Source organism: Schistocerca nitens, chromosome 6 (assembly GCF_023898315.1).
Source record: "Schistocerca nitens isolate TAMUIC-IGC-003100 chromosome 6, iqSchNite1.1, whole genome shotgun sequence".
In the NCBI taxonomy this organism is placed as follows: Eukaryota; Metazoa; Arthropoda; class Insecta; order Orthoptera; family Acrididae; genus Schistocerca; species Schistocerca nitens.
This window is the reverse complement of record NC_064619.1, coordinates 589,191,452-589,211,357: the sequence shown is the minus strand read 5'-3', so window position 1 is coordinate 589,211,357 and position 19,906 is coordinate 589,191,452. Positions and strand designations below refer to the sequence as shown.

General features: G+C 39.0%; 1 protein-coding gene across 2 annotated transcripts in view; it reads right to left on the bottom strand.

The window, feature by feature from the left end:
- LOC126263734 (N(6)-adenine-specific methyltransferase METTL4) overlaps positions 1-19,906 on the bottom strand; it is a 106,923-nt gene that overhangs the window by 54,719 nt on the left and 32,298 nt on the right. The gene's annotated exons all lie outside the window — the stretch shown is intronic.

Sequence of the window (19,906 nt, the reverse complement as noted above, 5' to 3'; positions counted from 1 at the left end):
ATAGTTTTGCCTTGACCATCGTAGCAGCAGTAGCAAACATCTGCAGCCTAAGGGGCTTCTGATCCAAAGTTAGCAGAACTGGTGGAATCACAGCATAAAAGTGTAGGAGATACATTACTGAATTAGGTGCTCGAATACAGTCAGTGGAACGTACTATAATTGGGTGTCTGTGAGTGGCTATATGCAACAGCAGTAACAGAATTAGTCAGACTGGAGAAGTATTTTGTCAATATTTTTTGTTGTTAATAGAGTCAGGTATCATAAGGGCAGTAACTAATGTTTAAACCAATAACATCATGTTTATACTTAGGTTTTGTTGTTATTGTTACAGCCCCTGATCTGTTGCTCGAATTTTGAGGCAGTATGAGAGAGGTGGACAGGCTATACCCAATAGGTTAGGTTATGCATGCAGTATTTCTTCCAATACCACCAATTCACAGGTGGTGGTTTTTATAAATCATTAGGAAGTGAGAGGTGTTTGGTCCACTCCCGCATAGAATCTAGATGTACCCAGTTTTCCAGCTATAAATCACATCAGTCTTAGTCTGAGCGTCGATAGCAACAGCATCAGTGTTAGTATGAAACTTGAAGTTGCAAGCAGTCATGTACATTTGTCCTATGATTGCCAAGGATTCCACATCACAGAAAATTGATTTGACACAAAGGAGCTCGTATTTCAGATGCTGGGTGACATTCAAAGTAGCGTGATTGCTTCTGGTGATTTTATTCTGGAGATGACAATGCCCTACTATGAGTAAGATGTAAATTCTGCGAAACAATTAACGGAGAATCACTGCCAGCATAGTATGGACTTAGCTGGTATGCTATTTGAGACAATGAGGAATTGCATACGCTCAGTAATTTCAGCCAGTCATGTCTCTTTGAGGAGGGCTTGGAAGAGGTGAAGTGGGTTAAAGACTTGTGGCCAGAATGTGACGTCTATAATATTGATGACGAGGGGTGTCTCTCATTCCCTGGGCTCTGGCTGAAAACGTGTGTTAACAAAAATGAACCAGTGACCACCAAGTTAAATGTGAAATTCTTGGAGCACTAGTGGTTGTGTTCGTCACTTGTGAGTTTCACTCATGAGCTGTAACTGATTTGATTGTACCATGAAGGTGTAGCTGCAGCTGCATTAACTGATCAACAACAAGCCGATACTGCTGACATAGTGCTCTCAAACCATGTCATTCTATGTATAACACATCATGAAGTCCCGTGGATGGCTGTAGCTACAGCACTTTACAAAGTTTACCAGTTTATGTCACAATAGGAGCATACAGTGGTGGTGAGGTAAATATTGTTTGCTAATGTGAATTTTCAAATCAGGTCTGTCCCCATAGTCCAAATGATGTTGTGTACGTTTCAGACAGTCACAAATTCCGACAGGCAGAAGATGTACTTTGTTGATGCTGCACATCTACATCTACATGGATTCTCTGCAAATCACATTCAAGTGCCTAGCTGTGGGTTCATTGAACCACCTTCACAATTCTCTATTATTCCAATGTCGTATAGCGGGCAGAAAGAATGAACACCTATTTCTTTCCTTACGAGCTCTGATTTCCCTTATTTTATCGAGGTGATCGTTCCTCCCTATGTAGGCCAGTGTCAACAAAATATTTTCGCATTCGGGGGAGAAAGTTGGTGATTGGAATTTCGTGAGAAGATTCTGTCGCAATGAAAAACGCCTTTCTTTTAATGATTTTCAGCCCAAATCCTGTATCATTTTTGCGACACTCTCTCCCATATTTCGAGATAATACAAAACATGCTGCCTTTCTTTGAACTTTTTCGATGTACTCCGTCAGTCCTATCTGGTAAGGATCCCACACCATGCAGCAGTATTCTAAAAGAGGATGGACAAGCATAGTGTACGCAGTCTCCTTAGTAGGTATGTTACATTTTCTAAGTGTCCTGCCAATAAAACGCAGTCTTTGGTTAGCCTTCCCCACAACATTTTTCTGTGTGTTCCTTCCAATTTAAGTTGTTTGTAATTGTAATACCTAGGTAATTAGCTGAATTTACGGCTTTTAGATTAGACTGATTTATCGTGTAACCGAAGTTTAACGAGTTCCTTTTAGCACTCATGTGGATGACCTCACACTTTTCGTTATTTAGGGTCAACTGCCACTTTTCGCACCATTCAGATATCTTTTCTAAATCGTTTTGCAGTTTGTTTTGATCTTCTGAAGACTTTATTAGTCGATAAACGACAGCATCATTTGCAAAAAACCAAAGACGGCTGCTCAGATTGTCTCCAAAATCATTTATATAGATAAGGAACAGCAAAGGGCCTATAACACTACCTTGGGGAACGCCAGAAGTCACTTCTGTTTTACTCGATGACTTTCCATCAATTATTATGAACTGTGACCTCTCTGACAGGAAATCACAAATCCAGTCACATAACTGAGACGATATTCCATAAGCACGCAATTTCACTACGAGCCGCTTGTGTGGTACAGTATCAAAAGCCTTCCGGATATCCAGAAATACGGAATCGATCTGAAATCCCTTGTCAATAGCACTCAACACTTCATGTGAATAAAGAGCTAGTTGTGTTTCACAGGAACGATGTTTTCTAAACCCATGTTGACTGTGTGTCAATAGACTGTTTTCTTCAAGGTAATTTTAGCAATTTTCACTGAGATAAACTCACACTGCACTGTCCTTGTTCGGCACATGAGTGTAGAGTGTGTACAGAAACAGCTAATTAAAAAATCCGTGCAATTTGCACATTTATTTATATATAAAAGCTGACTCGGAAATTACCCTTTGCGTGAGACAGCATGTAAAAGATTCGTTTGTTGATTTCAAGTTCTAGATTTGCATATTTTACTGTTCACATCACTCTTGCACAATCTTTCATTTATTGTATCAATACTTGTTTTTATTGTAATAAATTGTGAAATTTTGAACATTCAGGAGTGACATGATACACTCATACTGTTATCATCAATTGCAGGCTTAAACTTGATTGTGATCGTTTAAAATTTTGTTCAAAACAACTAATCTCTAATTTCATTACGTGAGAAATAGTTTATCTTTGAGAATTTTCAGATGTTTACAAATCTTACCAGTACAAGTGTTTTAGATACATAACCCATTTTGTAGCAAATCAGCTTTTGTGATTCACAGTTGTTGCCAAAGACTACATCACCCCTGAATTTCATTATATATAAGTGCAGATAAATGAATATAATAGAGGGAAACATTCCGATGCTGCAACTTACCAAACGAGAGAGTGCTGGTATGTTGATAGACACAAATATATATATATATAAAAAGATGCTGTAACTTACCAAATGAGAAAGTACTGGTATAACATGTTTTTTATTGTGTCTATCAACATACCAGTGCTTTCTCGTTTGGTAAGTTATAGCAACAGTGCAAATAAATGTGTGTTTTGAGAATTTTTGGAAGCTAACATTGTCCTTTGCATAATCTACGAGTAGTCTGTAGTACATCAGTGTTTGTGAATTAGTTACTGTAACAGATATTCTAACTATCATACTGTGTTACATATAGTTTTCCCTGCCCTATATATTATCTACATTTATCATAAATTATCTCTGTTTTTGAGTTTGCTAATAACTAGGCCTATAATTAACCACAAAACGTTTTAGGAAACTAGTAATTTTTACCACAAGTTTTTGTGTTGCCTTAATAGAAATCTAGTTTTGGTATTTACTTCAATTCTTATAGGGAATTAGCAACTTCAGGGCGTATACGTGTACAAGAAAAAAAATATTCCCGGGTTTTTCCCTGTTAAAAATATACTTTTCCTCTAGATCTACATTCTGCAAACCACTGTCACGTACATGACAGAGGGTACGTCCCATTGTACCACTTATTAGGGTTTCTTTCTGTTCCATTCAGATATGGAGTGTGAGAAGAATGTTTGACAGAATGCCTGTGTGTGTGCAGTAATTATTTTAATCTTATCCTCATGATCCCTATGTGAGCGAAACATAGGGGGTTGTAATATATTCCTACAGTAATCATTTAAAGTCAGTTCTTGAAAGTTCGTTAATAGACTTTCTCGGGATAGTTTATGTCTGTCTTCAAGAGTCTTTCAATTCAGTTCCTTCAGTATCTCTGCGACACCCTCTACAGATTAAGCAAACCTGTGACCATTCGTGGTGCCCTTCTCTGTATACATTCAGTATCCCACGTTAGTCTTATCTGGTAGGGGTCCAGTGCACTTGAGCAAAATTCTATAACCGGTTGCATGAGTAATTTGTAAGCAATCTCCCTTGTAGATTGAGTGCACTTACACAGTATTATTGGATAAACAAAGTCTACCTCCTGCATTACCCAAGACTGAACCTATGTGATCATTCCATTTCGTATCCCTACAAGGTGTTACACTCAGGGATTTGTGAGAGTTGACTTATTCTGATAGTGACTCACTGATACTATAGTCACAGGATATTATGGTTTTTTTTTTTAAGTGCACAATTTTTACATTCCTGAACATTCAAAACAAGTTGCCAATCTATGTATCACTTTGAAATATCACGATCTGACCGCATATTTATGCAGCTTCTGTCAGAGAGTACTTCATTGCAGATAACTCCATCATCTGCAAAAAGCCTGATTTTACTATTAATATTCTCTGCCAGTTCATTAATATACAACACGAACACCATGGGTCCCAACACACTTCCCTGGGGTACATCCAAAGTTACTTCTACATCTGACGATGTCTCTCCATGCAAATAACATGCTGTGTCCTCCCTACCAAAAGGTCCTCAATCCAGTGACAAATTTCACTTGATACTCCATATGATTGTACTTTTGACAATAAGCGTGGGTGTGGTACTGAGTGAAATGCTTTTCGGAAATCAAGAAATACTGCATCTACCTGATTGCATCAATCTAAGGATTTCAGGAAGTCATCCGAGAAAAGTGTGACTTGTGTTGTCACATGATTGCTGCTTTTGAAATCCATGGTGGTTGGCATTGTGGTAGTCATTCTGTTCAAGATACATTATGTTTGAGCTCAGAATATGTTCTAAGACTCTACAAAAAATTGATGTCAAGGATATTGGAAGGTAGTTTTGTGGATCATTTCTACCACCCTTTTAGTAGACAGGTGTGACCTGTGCTTTTTTCTAAGAACTCAGTACAAATTTTTGTTCAAGGGATCTACAATACATTACAGTTAGAAGAAGGGCTAATTCATTCACAAATTCATTATAGAATCTGTTAGGGATTCCACCAGGCTTGGAGCTTTGTTCAACTTTAAAGATGTCAGCTGTTTCTCAACACCATTGACACTAATACTTATTTCATTCATCTTTTTAGTGGTACAAGGATTGAATTGGGGCAGCTGTCTTGGCTTTTCCTTTGTAAAGGAACATTTGAAAATGGAGTTAAGTACTTCAGCTTTTGCTTTGCTACCCTCAATGTCATTTCCTGTCGCATTTGCTAGGGACTGGACACTAACGTTGGTGCAACTAACAGCTTTTACATATGACCAGAATTCCTTTGGGATTTGTGAAATATAATTTAACAATATTATGCTGCAGCAGTCATTGAAGACATCACACATGTCTCCATCTATACCCCTACACTTTGTCTTACATGTATTATGGAGTAATATTTGTTTCATTAGAAGTTTCTTTACAGTGACTGTATACCATGGAGGTTCTCTCCTATTACGAACTGTTCTACTGGGCACATGTCTATCCAATGCATAGTCAACTATTATTTTAAACTTGAGCCATAGTTCCTCTTCATACTCCGGACTTGTGCTGAAAGCTTCAAGTCCCTTATGGAGGTATGACCCTACTGACTATTTTATTTAGTTTACTGAACACACACACACACACACACACACACACACGCGCGCTCCCTCCCTCCCTCCTCTCTCTCTCTCTCTCTCTCTCTCTCTCTAAGTCTTTTTGTTGCCATTAGATCCAATATATTTCCATCATGAGTGGGGTTCCTATCTGTTTCGTAGTCATGAGACCATACAACTTTTAATTATCAAACAAATCATCTGACTAGCTAAATAACTAACCAAACATCATACTTACTAACGAGTGGACACATTGACTCACAGAGTAAACAAAGTAAAAGACCAACTGAGGAAAAGACTAACCCAGTCGCTAACTAAAGATGAACATATTCCCATTTAAGATTTGGTGGTCCTGAAAAATAACGATTGGTTTCATTTTATTGTTGATTATTTGCAAATATTTGCAAGTAAATGAATTTGTTTGATAATTAAAAGTTGTGTGGCCTCATGACCACAAAACAAACAAAACTTATCCGAATCTGCAGAAAAAATTAAAATTTGGGTCAAAATCTTTAAAACTCTAATTTCTCTCTCTCAAACCCCACCCTATGGGGAGAGAAGGAGAGTTTTAGTTTTAGTGAATCAAAATTTACGAAGTAAATACATATTTTTTACATATCTGTAACAATTTTCCACAAAAAATGAGAACATGGATTTTCTTGAATTACAGAGCCAACTACGAAGAATCAACACAAATGTTTAAGACAAAATGTACATAGGTTTTTATGTAGAATCTGATTCTGCAATAAAAAATGTGGGTTCCCATTTGAAATATTAAAGTTGCTTCCCGCCCCACACCCAAGGGGGCTGGCGTGCCAAGCTAATTTTAGCACTATCAGATGTCCCCCTTGAAAATAATCAACTTTGGATTCTACACTTTTTTTGTGTGAAGCTTATTTTTCGAGTTATTCTGATTTGACAACTTAAAATTTACATGCTGTATAAGTACTACAACCCTCTACGTATCGGTCATGTAGGGATCATGAGGATAAGATTAGAATAATTACTATAATAATTGCGTAGGCTATAATTACTGCATGCCCAGAGGCATTTAGTCAATCATTTTTCCCATTCTCTATATGTGAATGGATCAGGAAGAAACCCTAATAACTGGTACAATGGGATGTAGCCTCTACCATGCATCTCACGGTGGTTTGCAGAGTGTAAATGAAAATGTACATCTAGGCAAAAAGTGTATTTTTAACAGGGAAAAATTCAGGAATTTTTATCCTGAAGTTGCTAATTCCCTATGAGAACTGAACAGAATTGAAGCAAATACTGGAATGAGGTTTCTATTAAGGCAACACAAAAACCTGTGGTAAAAATTACTAGTTTCCTAAAACATTTTGAGGTTAATTATAGTTATTGTATGGGAATTAGTGGTCACAGCCAACACTGAGCAATCCAGTGAAATGCAAGCAAAGTGGTAAAATCAACAGGCAGTTGTTAACATCAAATAACATGTAAGTAATAACAGGAGTGTGGAGTTTATTCAAATACTCCTTCCAGTATAACTCTCTTTACAGCGTAGCCTACAGCTTTAGCGAATCTTGTCCCACGCCAACTCGGTAATGGATTAATATTGATAGAAACAAACAGTGGTTGGATCAGCAATATCATGTGAAAATTCCTTTACCACACAGGACTACATGCGACCAGTAGCAGGATGTGGCTAAGCAACAGCTTGCATTATCTGACACATTCTGTTTGTGTGGCAACTGGTCAAGGCACACTTAGCATGATGAAGGCACACAGCTGAGCAAAATGTCCATGTTTTCGACTGTCATGTATACGTGATTGACGGCAGAGCCATGCATCACAGCACATTTACCCGCCCGAACCCAGCTGCAGCTGACTGGTCCTTCCTCTTTCCTGCACCACAGGCAGTCGACTTCAACTGTACTGGCAACTGAGTGCACAAGCCGCGATGCGCCGTCGACACCTACGGCTCATCAGATACCCGGCCGAGCCCGGGTGTCAACAAGGCTCTGTGCAACAGGGACTGCCACACACATGCGGAATGCAGAATTGCTTTCTGAATTGTCTGCACTCCTTTGAGAATCGCAAAGGTGTGATGTGCTAGGATCCTTACAAGAAAAAATAACACGTAATGTAAAATGATTGATGTGACACAAAAAAGAACTTACTGTAACATAGAAGTAATTTAATTCAAAGCAAATGGTTTAATAGCCCTTATCCTTTTATAATGCTTTACATTCCACCTGTACCACATCAAATGGGCTGATGAAGATTTTGCACAATAGATAGTTCTGGTATGCAATATTAAAGTATTTCACACCTCTCTGTTAATCAGAGTTTTCATTATGAAACAGACTGGCTCAACCCTTCCTCGGAATTCATTAAGCAGTATGCATTTGCTTTGCATGTGAGATAACTCTGAAATCAGGAACCACAGAAAATAAAGAGAGTTTTCAATTACTTTTGCTGTGAAGTTTGTGTCTGGATTTATTTTTTATACACATGTAAGAAGAAAAAGCTTTTTCACACTGACACACTGATATGTAGATGAGACAGATAATAAACTTGTTACCACTTTATCTGATAGCATTGGAAACTCTGCCTTTAAGCGTAGTGAGAAACTTATCGGTGACTAATATTTATTTTCTGTAACTTAGTCACCGGAAGTTTCGAGTAACTGCTTCTTCCAATTTACACTTCATGTGGATTCCAAAATTATTGTCTTTTACAAGAGACTGCGAATCCAATTGTTATTACTAGACAGAGCAGGGAAATAGTGTTTGAAATTTTCCCATGTCCCTTAATTTTATTCATGACATTTCCGTCCGAAGTAAGATGAATTTCTACTACAAAATTGTGAAGGATGTTGAAGAATTCAATTTGACTGGAATTTAGACAGATTTCCCAAACTGTAAGGCTTTTACTGAATGATTCATATGGTCTTGCAGATTACACAGGTTTGTGTTTGGTCTGTGAAGTAATAAATTACAACTGTTGATTTTTTAACAAAATTTCTGTGAAATAAGGTACAGTCGGAAGCCAGACTTTGCCTAGGGAAAGATAAACGTCATAAAATATGAGACAAGTTCTGTTGCGATATAACCGTCTTACATCCGTGTTGGTCAATAAAAACTTTTAAATACTTAGATTAGTACTACAAAAATTCGCTAACTAGTAGGATGATTGTTAACAAAATTAAATATTTCCAGTGTATTGTAAAGTACAGAGGTTTTTCACATGCACCTAACAATAAGTTGATATAATAATTATAAGCAACAATGGAGGTTTGAGTAATCATTTTTTTGCTGATGTTACAACCATCAATTATTTTAATATAAGACCGGAGGTGAAGTACTCTGGTTGACAGCGCATTCATATTCATATGACGTAAAAGATACCAACCCCCATCCAACTTTCATCTGACCTTAAACACTTTCCAAGCAACAGGGTACACAGCACAGACTGCATTTGTCTCCCTATGACATAGCCATTCACGAAGTGAAATTGTTGCATTTCTTAACAATACTTAGCTGTAACACATTTTCCATTACTAAGAAAAGCTGTGGTATATTAATAGCTGATTTCAATTATTTAAGTTTTGCATTATAGCAGTTGTATTATTTTAAAATTAAAAAATGACTGTGGTATTCTCACAACTATGCAATGACTTTTCTGAGTCCACAGAATCAGCAACACAGTAAGTTCATTCCTTGCTATGTTCTAATTACTCACGGCCCTAGTGTGGTGTGTGGTATTACTGAAAAAGCAGTGCATTGCAAGCACTTACTACACACTGACAAGGGGAAAGCTAAAGCACTCAAGAATAAGAAATTGCTCTATTGCTTGAGATTTGAGCTGCAGTACATTTTTTGCTTTACTGTGTTGGAAGCAGTAAACTTACTAGCTATGACAAATATATACTATCAAAAACACAGTATATAGCAAAGAGAAAACAACTTGCTAGAAAGTGTAATTATCATGTGCCTTTCGTCCAGAACAAGTCTATCCATTTACGATAGCAAATATAAAATATCTTATTCGCACAGAGTTGGTTGACGGCTGCATGTATAATACACATTGTACTTCTAAGATGTGGAGAAAATATGGTCCTGTTGATGTATGTGATACTTTAATTTGGACCATTATGGCTAACTGTTCAACTAATATCAATTCTGAGTCCTAGTGCATAAATTATCAACTGTGTAATTTACATGAAGTCGCCCAGAGGCAAGTGATCACTGAACTATGCCATGAGAGTAAGCACTTGGGAATGTCACATCATCAAAATCAACTGATAGTGTGAACTGTAATTGTAATACAGACAAGGGGGAAAAGAAATTATCCTATTAACTGAATCAAATCTTGCGGTGAATGAAACTGTGTCCCAACCTGCATTGCTGCCATCCATCTGCACATTTCTTTCACCTGAGCTCTCCTATTGCAGCTCACCTGTTCTTCAATCATTAATAATCTGTCTTTTTACAATATTAAATGAGGTTAAACAATTTACACTATGAATACATGATTAAACTAAGTCAAAACTGCAGCATAGTGAATACCACACTAAGATGTAATAAATTCTTTGTCCAGTTTGTATTTGCTGCTCCCTACCATACCATTTTTATCAGTCAGTCCACATTCTAAATGTCTACTAGAATATAAACTGTGGACAGGCTGACAGCAGGATGATGAAATATGAAGCAATACTGTGTCACCTCGCAAGGTTGCTCTGAATAGTATAGCTGGTAGATGACCAGCTAAGAACACCAAGCATCCGTGGCTGGTTATGGGAACAGAACTTTTTATTTTCCACTGATGTTCTTTTTTTTTGTAAGGAGCAGTCATGTTAACACATACGGCTAACCAGGTAGGTGAATCAGTGTAACTGTCCGACCAGCTAGCCTCAGCGGTTGTTCCTTGTGGCTCATTTAGGAGTTCTGTGCCACTTCTAGAAGTTTAAGAAATTCTCACACATTATGAAGACTTTATACATCTGTAACAATCACAATCTCCAATGAAATGGCCATGCTAGTCATCTACCATATAACTTCATCTATGAACACCATATTTTAAGTGCACAACAGTACTTGAAGTTAAGATTAATAGGCTCTAGAATTGTTTTCTCACCAAAAACCAAGTGAGCACCACATGATATTGATATTGTACTTGCTGCAACTCAGCTGGCAGCATAAAAATGATTCTTGCTCTATAGCAGGCATAGCATTGTAATCAAATATTGTCATAGCAGGTGAATCATGATAAGATGCCTGTGTCACCAGCAAAACAGACGTCACAGTGGCCAACCAGAAACAAGAATAAAATGTCTTTTATAAGGTAAGTAGAAATGGCACCAGCAAGGAAATGAGGGCAATGCTATACCTGAAATTTGCTTAGCATTAAACCGTGAATTTCATTACTTAACTACATACAGACTTAGATGTTAGTAAAGCAAGTTCAAATAACACTACCTCGCCAATCTGTAAGTCATTCAGTACTAAATGCAATTTACAGTTTATTCTTTTCTTGACAGTACAGTTGAGAAGAACTGCACTGTTACTTTACCGACAAGAACCACCCAGGTCTATGGGACATTTCTGATCCTCTGAGTTGCAGAACATCCATAAGTCTTGTATTTGGGATTTTTACTGCATTGGCACTGATAATTTCAGCATCTGGTCTGTCTCGTAAAGCTGTAATATGAAGTGAAATTGGGTGGTTCATACAAGGTTTTAAAAAAAAAGTTCTGTAAGTGCATTTCTGTTGCACTGGAACTGTGTTTCGCCAATGATGAGAAGTGCAATATCCGAGAAGATATCGACAAGATTAAATCTAGTAATGACTCGTCACCACTGTTCGTTTGTTCAAGCAACACTATGGACAAAATTTGTCAAATTTTATTTCCAGACACAATGTTTCATGGGATGCCTTATCACACCCATCACTAACAAAACTGTAATTTTGCAAATTAATTGTTGGATGATTAAAAAGTCTACACTGATGATTACAGTATGACGGGGGAACTTATGTACAGGTGAACAGAGGTTTTCTCTAAAGTTTTCAGTTACATCAGGAGATGAGTCTCATGGGGAATAGAAGGATCCCATTGTCCTTTTGTGTCCACCCCTGATACTGAGTCTTGCCCTAACAGTCTCACATGCAGCTTCGGTTTCTATCTTGGTCGATTTGAGTTTCTTGTCTACTGCGACCGTTACTACCACCTCCATTTCCCATTTGCCCATCCTTCCAATATGCACTTAAAATTTTCCTCAGAAATATCACTACTGTCGATTTCAGGTTTCAACCAGCTTTCTGTACCTAGTATCATGTGAGCTTCACTGCTTTTCTGGAGTGCTTCAAACTCTGGCACTTTGTTGCGAATGTTTTGGAAATATTTTAATATTCACACCTGTTGGAAGTATTTCTTTCAGTCTCACATTGATACTTCTGGGTTTCCTAAATCTACCATAATCAAGATTGGATGGAGAGCCGTCTAATCTAAAAAACCAGTGTGTGCGCCACACACACACAGTTTGCTACCTGAGTAACAGCCTCTGACGCTTGACGCACATCTCCCCCTATAGGAGGACCCTACAGATCTCAACTCTATGGCGCAAGTCCAGGAAGTCACAGTCTAACTTGTCCCATAACCTTGAAAGTCTATGGTTCCACTCAACTCAGAACCAAAGGTCCACAATCAGTTCTGGGGGCAATGCTGCCAACTGTAAGCTTCGCTGCAAGTCCATGCACAAGGCTGGTCTTCTCAACCTTCCCTCACAGTCACTGGAAGGTCACAAATATGACCTTGGAGCCCAGACAACAGGCATCATTTGTTTCAATGTGCGCCACAATCTGCAGTTCTTGCACCCTGTTCCCTCAATGGCTCCTGGAATACCCTCTTCAACACGTTGAATGAACGCCCCAGGCATACAAAATGAGTGCACCTGGTGTACCTTTCCTGTACCATCACTGCATGTTTGAACTGCAGATGAGTAATAGACCCCTACCCATTTGCATTTGCAACTGGACAGAACAGGCTTCCCCTAAATAGATGAAGTGAATCCCACTGGCTCAGTTTCAGTCAAAGACAGCACCACAACCTTGTTGGTCAGGGAGGTTGGTACAACACCCTGGTACCTGTCCACCCTGTACTGGATGTCTAAATCTACCGTTGAAGCGTCACTCGCAGTCAAGTGGATGAGTAATGACAGATCATGTACTTACTGCAGAGGAGATAGGATACACAGGAGAGGATAGTACTTAGGGTACCTCTGGTACCGTTATCACAGATACACTCTCAGGAGCTCTTCCAACACACCGATTCACAGCAGCTGCCAATTGTTTCACAGATTTCCAGCTGCTTATGAATACCAGCCAACTCATCCCATGTTCGAGAACAGCATTCACAGTGGGGCTGTATTTTAGCTTGTGCAATGTATTACAGGGCATTGAACATATAACTTTAAATTAAGCCCACTGATTATCTTTTAACCTGATGAGCTGTAAACTTCAGGGTCTATATGCCCCAGGGCAACTGGGAAAAAACCCAGGAATTTTTTTCATCCAGGAAAAATCAGGGGAAAACCTGGAAATTTTTTATAATTCTAGAAATTTTTCATTGTTTTAGTTTTCAGTTACATTACTGTAATTTAAATTGGTAAGAACTGATACCCAGACAAAGAATTTTACTTTAGTCCACTACTGCAGAAATAAAACAAAAAGAGAATAACACCAAAATAAAACTTTAGTTGCAAAGAAAATGTGCCATTTACAACAACAAAACACAGTGCACACACAAACGTCTGCTGCTGCAAAATGTGTCAAAGACTATACAATTCTTCATAACAACAAACTGCTTTCAACACGTCTTTCTTGTGGGCCCTGTTTCGATTTGTGTGACATTGCCACTGTTTACAGTTGTAATGGTGATTTGAGAAGTGTTACCTGCAAAGTAAATGCCTCTTATGCAAAATGAATTACATTACATTTGACAATGTGTGATGAATTTCTTAAATCATGAAGTGTTAGACTCTCATTTGAAACTTAACACCGAGGACCAGCCACTTACAAAAATTTCAGGCCCACAAGACCAGCCATTTATCCCACTATTTAAAATTTTTCTGGCACATGTATGTTTTATATCTTAAAGGGTGACATACGCTAAAAACAAAGTTTCAAGATTAGCTTTTTATATTTATTTTAGTTCTTTCAAAGATTACATATTATGCAGTAACAATGGCAATAAGTATAATTATCCTTCAAAAAACTTGTGAAGTGCTTTCTTGAGCAGTTGCACATGTAATTGACTTTTCCATCAAAAAGGCGAAGTGCTAGACAGTGCGGGCAATGCCATTCCCAGCAGGAACCACATGAATCATCAAGTTATTCGAATTCAAATTGATTGTATTTGTATATATGAATTTAAAAAAAAGACATTCTTGTGCTTTGCAACAGATACATATTAAAATTGTAAACTGTGGAGTTTACTTGCTGCAAAGGAAAAAAGCTATTTGCTGATACTATCTTAATGACACAAAAAATTACTCCAACTATAGATGCTACTGGCTCCCAACTAACACATGAAGAAATGAAGGGTGCACATTTCACACAAGTATTAATGTGTCCATATGGATAGAATATTGCACCCCCTCATCGCAGAAGCAAATTTTTACACAGACGAGGCCTGCTCTAGGTTTTAAATTTCCATGCACAGCTTCATGTATGTCTTGACAATATTTTCTAACATTTTATTCTGTATCATGATCAGAAATTGTAATGACTTCACTGATTATTACAATCCTGTCACTGTCATCACCATCATCAACTACAGTGGGCAATTCCACAGGTGATGATGGCACACGTGGCGGTGGCTCCACACAGTGGAATTCCACAGATGGTGGTGAAGTAGGAGGCAGAGGGAGCCATAATAATCATGTTCCTGGCACCATAGGTGGACAGTTGCCCGCCAGCAATAATGGAAAGACTGGTGGTGGTGGTGGTGGTGGTGGTGGTGGTGACGGTGGTGGGAGCCCTGCAACCATGTTTCTGACAGCTGGTGGTAAGGCAGTTGTCCATCCAGCAACATTATAACAATAATGCAAAAAGCATGACAGCTTTGATTCCATGTTTCTAGATCTCCAGAAAGCTTCTGACACCATTCCGCACAAGAGACTTCTAATCAGTTTGCGTGTCTGCTGAGTATCACTTCAGTTGTGCGAGTGCATTAATGATTTACTCTCAGGAAGACCACAGCATGTAATAACTGATGAAAAATCATCGAGTAAAATAGAAGTGATATCTGGCATAAGGAAGGAAGTGTTATAGGCTCTTTGCTGTACCTGATCTATATACATGATTTAGGAGACAATCTGAGCAGCCCTCTTAGATAGTTTGCAGATGATGCTGCCATTCACCACCTAATAGTCATTGGAATATTAAAACCAATTTCAAAATGATATGGATAAGATATCTGTATGGTGTGAAAAAGTGGTAATTATCTCTGATTAATGGAAAGTGTGCAGACGTCCCCACGAATATGAACAAAATCCGTTAAAGTTCAGCTGGATCATAAATCACACAAATTTAAAGGGTGTCACAATTTGATTAGATATTTAGGAATTATATCTACAAACAACTTAAATTGGAATGATCACATAGATAATGTTGTGGGGAAGGCAAACCAAGGACTGTATTTTATTTACAGAACACTTAGGAGATGTAACAGGTCTACTAAAAGAGACTACCCACACTACACTTGTTCATCCTCTGCTAGATTACTGCTGTGAGGCAAGGGATCCTTACAACATAGGATTGACAGAGGACATTGAAAAATGTTCAAAGAAGGTGATTCCTTTTGTATTATCATGAAATAGGGGTGAGGGTGTCATGGTTACAGTGAGTGAGTTGGGGTGGCCATCATCAAAACAAATGATTGTTTCTTTATTGCAATGAGATCTTTTCAGAAAATTTTAGTGACCAACCTTCTCCTCGAATGTGAAAAAATTTTACTGTCAACAACCTACACAGCAAGGAATGATCATTGTAATAAAATAAATCAGAGCTCACACAGAAAGATTTAAGTGTTCATTTTTTCCATGTGCTCTTAGAGGATGTAATGGTAGAGAAATAATCTGAACGTTGTTCGAAGAACCCTCTGGCAGGCACTTAAGTGTGAACTGTAGAGTAGTCATGTAGATGAATGGGACATGAGGAGACCTCCTGACATAGCATTCTACCACATTACCACATCAAGGCACCCCCCCCCCCCACACACACACATACAGAGAGAGAGAGAGAGAGAGAGAGAGAGAGAGAGAGAGAGAGAGAGAGAGAGAGAGAGAGAGAGAGAGATTCAGCCCACATTGCTTACCCATTTGGTCTAGATGTGAGCACTTGCCTCGTGCCCCAGAGTCCTTTCCACAGGCACTCATCTCACATCGCTTCATCATTACTGAGATACAGTTCAATTCAACTCAAATAATACACAGACATGCAGCCCCAAAAGACAAATGAAAACACCTACATCCAAGCAAGCTTGACAGTATTGGTCAGGACAAAGAGAAGTCACAGCACATGTGGCATGGACATCATAGCGTACAGCCTTTGTGGCACAGGTTCTGCAAAGGCAAGCAGTAGGAACTCCCATTACAAGGACACTGTACTACTGTCGCCAAGACAGCAACTACGCATTATGGACAGCGCTTTTCTGTTGCATGATCTGCAAATGTAAGATTTCTAACTCTACATGCTCTTGTTTCATCTTATGCTTGCCTTCACGAGTTCAGCATTTTGCAGTGATTACACACATTGTGACTCCTGAAACTTCTCGGAGAGCTGGCTAAGTACACAGAGATACGAAGCTGGTGGTCAGCAACATGTGTGTGAGCCTGGTTGATAGCTGGACGGTCTCTCCTGACTCATCAGTTCTCTCAGCCTTCACTGATACCGAGAGGATTCATACTGACTCGACATTTCTCTGGTTGTGTCAGTAGACTGCAGCATGCACAGTTTTGGTCTGCTGAGGCGTTGATTCTCTGATTGCGCTGCAGCTGCATGTGGTGTGGGGGTGTGCATTTTAATCTCAGTTCAGGACAGCTGCAGAAAAAATGGGAACAAGTGACAGCTCCTGGTCGCAACAGGAACAGTGAAACATGAGCAGAACAAAGTGCCATGTAGCGATTTCTGTGGAAGTAGTAGCTTATCTGATGGGAGCTTGATGAAGAGCAAGATTCCCTAAGTAATACGCAACAGATTCCAGACATCATCATTCTGTGCTCCCCAACTATTTCTCTGCCAACTGCTCCAAAAAGGAAACCAACCAAATGACCACTGCAGTCATCCCAGGAGAAACACAAAAGTAACAAGAAAGTGTTTAAAAATCAAATTTGACAAATTTTGTCCATAGTGTGGCTTGAGCAAACAAACTGGTGACAAATCATTACTACATATACTCTTGTCAATATCTCCTTGGAAATTGCACTTCTCATCATTGGTGAAACACAGTTCCAAAACAACATAAATGCACTTACACCCCCTTCTTTCTTTTTTTTTTTCTTTTCTTTTTTTTTAAAAAAAGCCTTGAATGAACCACACAATTTCAGTTCACATTACAGCTTCACGAACAGACCAAATGTAGAATTATCAGTGCCAATGCAGTAAAAATCCCAAATACAAGACATTTCAATATTCTGCAACTCAGCGGGTCAGAACCGTCCCTTAGAACTGGCTGATCCTTATCAGTAAAGTAACGCTGCAATTCTTCTCAACTGTACTGTCATGAAAAGAATAAACTGTAAATTTCACTTGGTACCCAATGAATCACAGATTGGCACGGCAATGTTATTTGAGCTCTGCTTTACTAACATATAAGTTTTATGTAGTTAAGTAATGAAATTCACAGTTTACTGCTAAACAAATTTCGAATAGAGCATTGCCCTTGTTTCCTTGCTGCTGCCACTTCTATTTACCTTAAAAAACATTTAGTCCTTGTTCCTGGTTGGCCACTGTGACGTCTGTTTTGCTGGTGACACATGCATCTTATCATGATTCACCTGCTATGACAATATTTGATTACAATGATATACCTGCTATAGAGCAAGAATCGTTTTTATGCTGCCAGCTGAGTTGAAGCAAGTACAATATCTGTATCATGTGGTGCTCACTTGGTTCTTGGTGAGAAAAATATTCTAGAGTTGTCTGTACCACAAATGCACTGTGTGCATTTGGAAGAGAAGCAGGGGAATAAAAGGAAACGTACCTGGGTGAAGCCATGGGTTTTACAACAAGATGATAAAAGCACTCAACAAAATTTGTTATGTGACCTGCAAGTGGAGGGCGTCAAGTTGTACATAAATTACTTAAGAACAGATGAGAATACATTTCAGTGTGAGCTCAGTAAAGTGTCTCCTCATATCACAAAACACAATACTCACTCAAGAACTGTGTCTGATTTCTTGCTACAGGAGAGAGTTACTCTGGCTTACAGAACAGCACTTTGATACCACAGTCCACATTAACTAAAATAATCCCAGAAACATGTGAAGCAATTTATAAAGCACTAAAGAACTAATATCTGAAGGTAAATAAATGTTCAAGACTCTTTATGTGCATTAAGAACTATTTTATTGCTGAACAAAGTAATAAATACATTTTGTGTCCCAACAACTACAAAATTAATAAATGTATGAAGCTGATGAGGTGCTTTACAACATGAGGCATCCTGAGTACAAAACTAGATTAAGAAGACTGAAGAGCTCAGAAAATTTATATACATTATAGCGTCCTCCTCCTCCTATATACAAGCTAGCTGGAAAATTGCCTGGATGTATCCAGAGGGGGATGGGTGTGGCTATGACTGTGGTATTGTCAGCTGCAGCTTATCCCAACTTTCCATCAGAAAACGATTTAATCCATGCATAATGTCCGCTGCAAATACTTTACCACCCACATTTTCCATCTTCCACAGCTCAGCAGCGATATGGTTGGCAAAGGCACTGTACCAATCTTTCCGCGCAGGCTGGTTGGTTGGTTGGTTCCAAAAGGATAGGGAAGGGGCCAAACTGCTTGGTCATCGGGCCCTTGTTCCCATTAAAACAATTCCACAAGGGAAAGAAGAAAACAAAGGAGACATGCAGCACAATACCAAGAAAAAGGAAAAACCACAAGAACGACAAAAGGATAACAAACACTACGATGGACAGAATAGTACTAGAAAACCACAGAGATGCAAGAAACAGGTTGAAGGGATTAAAACAAGACAGCAGATGACTGTGGCTGGCTGATCACGAGAATAAAAAGGATAAGCCAGCCACTCTGTGACACATTAAAACCTCCTGCCTAAAAGCACTAGGCTAGAGAACACAGAGGTGCTAAAACTTAGGTAGAACAATAAAACCCACTCTCTCATATAAAACGTAAAACTAAATCAGCCAATGAGGTGTTGTCTGCTAAAATTTATGACAAGTCCGGTAACCGAAGATTTTGTCGCAGGGCAAAGAAAGCAGGACAGCACAATAGAATGTGGACCACTGTCAACTAGGCGCTGCACTGACACTGAGGGGGGTCCTCAGGGAGCAGGAGATAGCCATGGGGCAACCAAGTGTGACCAATTTGGAGCCGGCATAGAACCACAGACTCCCGGCGAGAGGTCCGCATAGAGGACTTGCGCACATTCATAGTCTCCTTAATGGCACACAGTTTGTTGTGCATACCAAAGTTAAGCCATTCCGTCTCCCAAAGCCAAAAAGCCTTCCACCATAATATTGAATGCAGGTCAGTTTCAGAGATGCTGATCTCCAGAAACAGTTTCCAGGTAGCCTGTTTGGCCAGCCTGTCGGCAAGTTCATTACCTGGAATTTCGACACGTCCTGGGGTCCACACAAACACCACGGAACGACTGGATCGTTCCAGGGCATAGATGAACTCCTGGATGGTCACTACCAAAGGATGGCAAGGGTAGCTTTGGTCGATAGCTTGTAAACTGCTCAGGAAGTCAGTACAGAGAAGAAATGACTCGCCAGATCATGAGCGGATGTACTCAAGCGCACAACATATGGCCACAAGATCTGTGGTGAATACACTGCAGCCATCGGGCAAGGAATGCTGTTCAATATGGCCTCTGTGG